Raw genomic sequence first — 6,417 nt, 5'->3', positions numbered from 1 at the left:
TGTAAAGCCAACTTGGGGGAAATCTGAATAAGCCTCTAAAGTTATTTTTTAGACATAGAGGGAGCTGTGTGATGGGTCAGTGGCTAGGCTTATGTGATAGGTCAGTGAAGCAGGATTTTGGATTGCTCTTAGTTTGGGCCTTGATGGCGATCTTTTACAACGCTGCAAAGGCCTGTATGAAGCAATTTCTGGAGAAAGAATTTGAGTCCTGCATTATCAGCATTAATTTAAAGTAACTCCTTAAACATTGACGGAAGCAGTCATACATTTTATTCTTTTCTGTTGCTCTTGCTACCTAGATGTTTCTCCCCAGCAGTTAACAGAAAAACCTTTAAATTAGTGGCTCTTGAACTTCACCGTGTGTCTGAATAACCTGGTGTAAAAAGAGTAATTTTCTAGCCTAACTCCCAGAAGTTCTAATTTTGGATATCTGAGCTGATGCCTAGACATACACTGAGAGAGATGCTCTAAGCAGAAAATGGCTGTGGGCTGTTTGGAGGTTGATATGTTGATACAGGGTTTGGGGGAGACTGCCTGATTTCACAGTGGATCTTCAAGAGAGAGACAGAGAGACCTCTAAAAGCAGGGCAGGTGGTGTTGGTTTAGAAGAAGAGAGAAAAGCAACTGAAATATGGCCAGTAGGGAGAGAAAGAGAGAGAGAGAGAGAGAGAGAAAGAAAGAAAGAGAAATAGAGAGAGAGAAGAAGAAAGAAAGAAAGAAAGAAAGAAAGAAAGAAAGAAAGAAAGAAAAAGAAAGAAAGGGGCAAAGATGTCTGAGGTGGCTCTGAGGCGTTGTAGAAGTCTCCCCTGCCAGAGGCTTGCAGGGGTTGACATTGGCTACCTTTTGCTGTTTGCTTCTTGGCTGAAGTAATGAAGAAATATGTTCGTATTATAAGTTAATTCCCCTCCAAGGAGCTCTTGGGTTCAAGGTAGCACAAACTGGCTGCTGGGAATGATCAGGAACTGAACAATGGTAAGAACAGTATACAACAGGGTCTGGGATGTGACAAAAGGTGGTGCTCAGAGCAGTGTTTGCAGGCTTAGATGCGTTCTTTAGCAAACGAGTTTGAGGCCTTGAATTCAGAAAGCTGGGGATGGTGTTTGGTGGTGGGAAACAAATTAAGCAAAAACTAAAGACAAGAAAAACAGACTCAGAAAACCCAAATCAAAGTTGGCAAAGATCAAATCCACAGCAGAGTTTTTAGTGAAAATGGTAGCTGGACATGTTAGCATCCATGGCCTCCTGAAACCCCAGTAAAACGGTAAATGGTTAACAAAGAAAAGGCACAAACTTACAAGGACGTTGAAAATATGATGCCCACAGTTTGGAGGCTGGAAGGCGGGTGAAGAGTTGTGACTTTGAACAGCCGCGCTGGGGGATGCCGAGCAGCCGTCCTATGTGGCAGATTTCCCACAGCGACTTGGGAATTGAAGATTCACGTTTCTGTGGCGGTGGAGGGTGCTGGTGGAGCTACAAGAACAGGAGAATTTGCTAAGTCTTTGCAAAGCACTAAGATTCTCAGGTCGCCCCTATCCCTCTATTCTCTGGAGCAGTAAAACAGTTTTGGAGGTCATGGGTATGATGCCGAATGTCAAATGCTTCTCCCTCCCTTCTAGCCTTCTGCCCCCGCTTCCATCCAGAATGCTGCCCACTGGACTTGTGTACCTTCTCAGCTGGAAATCAGAAGAACTTTCTTTGGGAGAGGAAAGAGCGATGATCCTGACATATCCGATTCCTCAGTGAAATGGCTCTTTAGACATTCCAGCTGTGCACATAGAGCTTCTTAGCCAGGTTCCCCGTGCCCAGCCCCCCCCCCCCCCAGCCAGCTTTTTATTGCTCCGTTCTTAGATATAAACAAATAGCCAAGGATGTGAAAGAGGCCGGGGCAAGGAAAAAGAAAGCCCACTTGGAACAGACTGCGTGGGAAGAAGCAAATTTATTCTAAGCTTGGAGAAGCGGTTTGCATCTATGAAACAGATGCAAACCTTTTTGCTCCAAAAAAGGGAAATTCAGAGAACGGAAAAAGACCTTTTGAAAACCAACCGTTGATAACCAGAAATGAGACTGAGAATAAGCACTGGAAAATACAGTCAAGGAAATCACCCAGGGAAGCATAGCAAGAAAGAGGTGAAAGCAGCACAAAGAGGGGTGCAGTGTAGGTGACCTGACAGGCGCCAAGAGAGAGAGGAAGAGAGAAACAAATTCTGCAAGAAATGCTTCCGGAAGATTTCCCAGAACTGAAGCCTAGGGTTCCATGCCTTCATCAGCACATGTTAAGGGGGAGCACCAGGTACTTGGAGTAAGGTTACCCAGCCTCAGGCCTCCATGCCTCTCCTGGCAGGAACGAGGAAGGACTCCAGACCCATACCCCAACCTCCGGTTCCCCAGCCTTCTAGTCCTGAGCCCGGGGGCCGTCTCCGCACGCACCACAGGTTTCCCCCAGTCGCCGCGAGGAGCCCTGAACTCCCAGGATAGCGCCGCTTCTTGCAAATTTAGGCCTCTAGGCCTCTGTGCATTCCCCTGTTGTCTTCATCTTACTTCAACTCCTGAAACCTTCCTTTGCTCTGTTCCCTGAAACGGCCCATCCACTGGTAGCAAAATGTCCCGTACGCTCAGCCTCTCAGAACATTGTTTGTATCTTTGTGCTCTGGTCCAAACCTGCCTGTTCTTGAGGATTCTGCTTCCCCAACCCGACAGGGTGGCCCCTTTTCTTGGACGCTGCTGATACCAGATACCCCGGATCCTCTTTGTTTCTCTTTGCCCGTTCCAGACCCTTCTTCGCCCCTCTGCTCTCCTAAAAACCACCTTTGAATCTCATGTCATCAGGCTGTACTGCTGGGCTTCTGGGTCCCATGCCATTATTCCTGGAAGCTTTTAGCTGCTGGCCTGCTGTCATTCTCTTCAATGTTCTTCTTTTTTTTCTTCAAGTTTATTTTGAGAGAGAGAGGGAGAGGTAGAGAATCCCAAGCAGGCTCCTCGTTCTCAGCTTGGAGCGTGGTGTGGGTGTGGGGCTCAATCCCATGAACTGTGAGACCACAGCCTGAGCCGAAATCAAGAGGCGGACGCTTAACTGACTGAGCCACCCAGGCGCCCCTGTTCAACGTTATTCTTAATTCCTGGTGATTGCAGTAGCTGATCTTTCCAGTACCTCACCCTCTCCTTTCCTTTCTCCATTTTACCTCAGCCACTCCTCTGATCAGATCCTAGACCTTGTTGCTACCGAACACGCACATCTTACGGTGCCCTCAGCACTTTAAATACCCTGCCGGTGCCACCTCCTTCCGGTGTATTCCCTTAAGAATCCTGATGCGGACTGTCCTTCACTTCCTTCGTGCCTGTCCTTTCTCTTCGCCCAGCTTGAATTCCATGCTCACCTGTTAGGACATTCCTTCACAGTCTCCCTGAACTCCCTGTCCTCTTGCTTAGCCGTGTGCACTTGGTAAAACCCCACCTGTGACTAAACGCAGCTTGTTTGCCTTCCTCGTGCCTGCACCTACACTACCAAAAGTGAGCGGGGGAAACTGCCATGCTCAATCGTTTTCGCCTAAGTTCGTGGCCAGTAACTGCAAGTAGGCCCTTGATGCTTCCTGACCGTCATACTGTATTTCTGGGGTCCACGTCCCTCCCCCTCTTCCCTCGACCACTATTCTGGAGCTTCTGTCTTCTGGATTCTGCAGTGCGTCCCTCTCCGTCCTTGGGCTCAGCCGCTGATCATCCGTGCCCTCCGCCGGGAGAACAGTGAGCTCCAGGGAGCCTGGGTGACCCGCGAGGACACGTGGAGCCACGCCGGGCTCAGAACTGGCGGCGGCCACCTTGGCGCGCCACCTTTCCAGCTTGGGGTATCTGGTCTTCCACCACCGTATTCGCAATCACTTCCGCTAAGGCACGTCCACCTCTAAGGTTCACCCGCACAGCAGTCCGCTTCTGGTTCCTAACTCTTGCGTTCAGGTGCTGACTGCAGATCCCCCTTAACTAGTGTTAAGCGAAAAGAGATTTGTTAACCTATTAGTGGTTAACGTGCAGGATTTCCAAGAGGGAACCAAGGGAGGATGCCACGGTGGCAGAAGCCGAGAAGAGTAACTGACAATGGCAGCACTCAGTGGTTCAGCGGGAACCCAGCCGCTGCTGGTGTCTGTAACTGGATGTCACCTAACCCCACTGGAGAGCGGGACCACCAGGAGGTGGAGAAAAGCAAGTACCCGCACGACCGTTTTGGTAGGAGACTGCAGGGCACCGTCATCTTCTGTCTTCAAGGACGTACCTGCCACTGAAGTCGATTCTATGTGTACATCGGAGGAGCAAGGGCTTCCAGAAATACCTTTTGGATTCTATCTGGGAAAGTGAGGTTTACAAGGGGGAGAAGTCCTAAAATGGGGAAAGGGTTTTCAAAATATTTGGGGGCAGCCATAAAATATCAGATACCCCCACTAGAGGCCCAGAAGACGGCCGAAATGACTGAAGGGTCACCATAGTCGTGGCTGGGGAGGATCAGTACCGTCAAGATTTCAGCTTTTGCCAAATGAATTTATAAAGTTAAAAGCAGTTTCATCCAGAATTGCAAAGGAGATTGTGTACGGTGCCTGACAAACTGATGCTAAAATTTATATTTAGGCGACCAAAGAACAAAGGATAGTTCCGACAACTTTGAAGAGCAAAGTGGGAGATTTTGTTCTAGATATTAAATATAACGATCATTGAAAACAGAACAAAGCAAAACCCAAAAAATCGTAAAAAAATAGATACACTGTGATATGATTTGCATAAATTAAAAATCTAAACCAACAATATACTATTTTATAATATACACATCGTCTACAAAATCATACACATGCAAAATATAAAATCATAGAGAAATGAGAGCAAGCATCAGTGGCACAGGCTGAGAAAATATAAAAGGTATTTCCGTCTCTCGCCTGCCTTCTTCATTTCTCTCTTACTTCTTTTCTCGTTTTGTCCCAAACGCCAGGAACCCAATCCCAAATGTTGCTCGCCAGTTTCCCACCACCCTTCACTGTTGCCACCTCTTTCTTTTCTCAAAACAAGTTCGATATTTTCTAAAATATCTTGACTTAATGATTCTTAGAGTAGAAAAGGTGGTCTCTCAATCTCCCTGTAAGTAGACCAGTACCAGTGTCTTCGTGACTGTCCAGAAGTTACGTAACTTGCTTTAATCTAAAAATCATAATGTTAAAAGCTAGGTGCTTGGATGTATTGCTTAAAGAAAGCATTGCCAGTTTTATTACATGGAGCCCAATTACAAGATTGGCTCATGTCTTACCTTTAAAGGAATCCGTAATCAGTGGTATAGTTTTATTTCTGCTGATCCACTTGCTAATTACAATGAATTTATGGTGCTCCAGGAAATTTTAATTGGCCTAAAAGTTTCAGTCTAGTTCTTTTTGCTGCCTCCACAAGGATACCTTGGAGGTTAATAATGATAAAAATAGATACTTTTCTGGTTTGCCACTTAATATTTAAGGACAGTACATTGCATGAGAGACTTCCTATCTCTGGTTTGTATACCGGGAAACTCCAGAGATGGTAAACGACCTTTCTCAAGGTCACAGTGGTTGGGGACAGAAATGAAATGTTTTGATGCACACTTTCAGCTCTTCATGTTAACTTTCTAAGAAAAACAGCCTCAAACATAGCAGATTTCAGTGTATCAAATAATTACTGCTGTGGCAGAGATTTTTTTTTTTACTTGCCCTCATTTTGCAGGCAGTCTTAGAAGTTTTGTTATAATTTATTCTTCAGTGACTACTAGCATATTGGTTAATTATGGCAGGAGTGATGTCCATTAGACTGTAAAAGTGTAAATAATGAACCTTAACAGGATAGGCAGCAGAAATATGAAGCCACACTGTGCCTTTTTCTGAGAAGGGCGATTCTCTTTACGGGTGCTCTGTTCTGGGAATAGGGCAATTTCCTTGTACTTCTCGGGTCTTCTTATTTCCCCATAAACGAGATGCCTAGTTTTTTTGTAAACACTGAGGTGTCTCCATCATTTGAATAGATTGTCCACTTTATTTTAAAATTAGTTAATTTATTTTTTAATTTTTATTTTTTTTAATTTACATCCATATAGTTAGCATATAGTGCAACAATGATTTCAGGAGTAGATTCCTTAGTACCCCTTACCCATTTAGCCCATTCCCCCCTCCCACAACCCCTCCAGTAACCCTCTGTTTGTTCTCCATACTGAAGAGTCTCCTCTGTTTTGTCCCCCTCCCTGTTTTTATATTATTTTTTCTTCCCTTCCCTCATGTTCATCTGTTCTGTGTCTTAAAGTCCTCATATGAGTCAAGTCATATGATTTTTGTCTTGCTCTAACTTTGCTTAGCATAATACCCTCCAGTTCCATCCACGTAGTTGCAAATGGCAAGATTTCATTCTTTTTGGTTGCTGAGTAATACT

The sequence above is a fragment of the Leopardus geoffroyi genome, chromosome C2, assembly GCF_018350155.1.
Source record: "Leopardus geoffroyi isolate Oge1 chromosome C2, O.geoffroyi_Oge1_pat1.0, whole genome shotgun sequence".
Lineage (NCBI taxonomy): Eukaryota > Metazoa > Chordata > Mammalia > Carnivora > Felidae > Leopardus > Leopardus geoffroyi.
Note: the sequence above shows the minus strand (reverse complement) of the source record.